General features: G+C 34.5%; 1 protein-coding gene across 6 annotated transcripts in view; it reads left to right on the top strand.

The window, feature by feature from the left end:
- LOC106879036 (uncharacterized) overlaps positions 1 to 2,754 on the top strand; it is a 231,431-nt gene that overhangs the window by 55,568 nt on the left and 173,109 nt on the right. The gene's annotated exons all lie outside the window — the stretch shown is intronic.

The raw sequence follows: 2,754 nt of genomic DNA, 5'->3' as shown, positions 1-2,754 counted from the left end.
TATATATATTGTATGTTAATACATTTTATATACTATAAATAGGCATATGATAAAATATAAGACCATATATATATAAATTAATATAAAAAGCTAGGTACAATGTAATAACACAACGGAAAAATTTGATGATTATATATATGTATGTATGTATGTATATGTCCTGTACCTGGATATGCATCTATATATACATGTAGATGTAGGTATGTACATATATGTATGTATATATGCATATGCTCACATATCATTTGTATTATATATATATATGAAACATCAGATAACATTGATTATGTTAAATGGAAATAATTCTGTTGCATGTGTGTGTATGTGTGTGTGTGTGTGTGAGTGTGCGTGTGTGTGTGTGTGCGCGTGTGCGCGTGTACATATATGTGAGGAGGGAGAATTGTGTGTGATATTTACCGCACATGTGAGTTTAGGTCCCACAAGGCAGTGTTCAACCTTTTTCTATTCAAAAGGGTTTTCCAACCCAATATTTACTTGCTACTATTTATAGCCTTTTGTGATGTTTTGGAAAATTCACTATTCTAAAAAAGAAATGTGTGTGTGTGTGTATGTGTGTGTGTTTGCATGCACACACATGTATGTGTGTGTGTATGTGTGTGTGTGTGTATGTGTGTGTGTGTGTGTATCAAAATCATTCTCAAGCACACAGGCTCATTAAACAGGAGCTTAATTTAGTTTCTGGGAGTTAAACAACACTAAGTACAAGACCTTATACAGGAGGGGACAGCAGACTTATTGCCAGGTTAACCACCCTGCAACTAGCTGCAACTGCTGCTACTGCCCATTTTCAGATGAGCAGAGAGATGCTGCATGGAATGAAATACCTTGCTCAAGAACATAATTTATTTTGGTCCCACCACCCTAACTACTAAGCTATCAACCACCATTTATATATATATATAACAAAAGTCACAAATGTAAACAAACACACAGACATGCACGCATATACAGATATATACATACACACACATATAAATACACACACATATAAAATATATATCCGTTTATTCTTTTACTTGTTTCAGTCACTTGACTGTAGCCACGCTGGAGCACCGCTTTTAGTCAAACAAATCAACTTCAGGACTTATTCTTTGTAAGCCTAGTACTTATTCTATTTTGCCGAACCGCTAAGTTACGGGGACGTAAACACACCACCATCGGTTGTCAAGCGATGTTGGTGGGACAAACATATACAAACGCATACAGATATATATATATATATATATATATATATATATACGACGGGCTTCTTTCAGTTTCTGTCTACCAAATCCACTCGGCCCGAAGCTATAGGAGAAGACACTTACCCAAGGTGCCATGTGGTGGAACTGAACCCGGAACCATGTGGTTGGTAAGCAAGCTACATATATATATATATATATATATATATATATAAATACATATATATGATGGTCTTCTTTTAGTATCTGTCTACCAAATCCACTCACAAGGCATTGGTTGGAACAGTGCTATAGTAGAAGACACTTGCTCAACATTCCACACAGTGGGACTGAACTTAAAACCATGTGGTTGGGAAGCAATTTCTGAACCACACTATACCTATCTCCTTCTCTCTCCCTCTCTTTCTATCTCTCTCTCTCTCTCTCTCTCTCTCTCTCTCTCTCTATCTATCTATCTATCTATCTATCTATCTATCTCTTTTTCTCTTTGTATATTTTTCCTTCTTTCATTTGTTTCAGTCATTTGACTGTGGCCATGATGGAGCACCACATTTTAGTCAAAGAAATCAAGCCCAGGACATATTCTTTGCAAGCCTTATACTTATTCTATCAGTCTCTTTTGCCGAACCGCTAAATTACGGGGACATAAACATACCAAAATCAGTTGTCAAGCGATGGTGGAGGGATGGACAAACATAGACACAAAGACACACACATAATACATACATACATACATACATACATACATACATACATACATACATACATACATACATACATATATATATATATATATATATATATATATATATATATATACGATGGGCTTCTTTCAGTTTCTGTCTACTAAATCCACTCACTAGGCTTTGGTCAGCCCAAGGCTATAGCAGAAGACACTTGCGCGTGTACACACACATATATATATACAGATATGTATGTATGTATGTATATGTACATGCATAGAAAGAGAGAGAGAGAGAGAAGGAGAAATATATATATATTTGTGTGTGCATGTTTATGGGTGCATGTTTGTGTGTGTGTGTGTGTGTTTTGAGTGGGTGTGCATGTGTGTGTGTGTTGCTTCCTTGCTACTTACTAATTAGAGTTTTAATAGTGATATGGCAAGTTTTAATAGTGATATGGCAATAATGTGAGGTCAGTTTTGTTATTCGAAGATGGTTTCATTTATTTTAATAATTTTGGCATATCGTTAAGAGGTTAGCCCTGAGAGTCCTAACACTTACAGAGCCATGTCATTATAGTATTATTTTCATAGCATCGGCAGTAATTAGCTCCACAGAGAACTTTTTTTTCATATAAGTTGAGGAGTGCTAACAAGAGTTGATATTGAGATGCTTAGATGAATAGGCTACAATTATTTTCTCTTTACTTCCTATAGCATTTTATTCATGTTTTACCGATAGATACATTTACATGTGTGTGTGTACTAATATATAAATGTATGTACATATATATATACATATATATATACACACACACACACACACATATATATATATATATATATATACACATATATATATGTATATAT

The sequence above is a fragment of the Octopus bimaculoides genome, chromosome 1, assembly GCF_001194135.2.
Source record: "Octopus bimaculoides isolate UCB-OBI-ISO-001 chromosome 1, ASM119413v2, whole genome shotgun sequence".
Lineage (NCBI taxonomy): Eukaryota > Metazoa > Mollusca > Cephalopoda > Octopoda > Octopodidae > Octopus > Octopus bimaculoides.
This window is presented reverse-complemented; position numbering and strand designations above follow the sequence as displayed.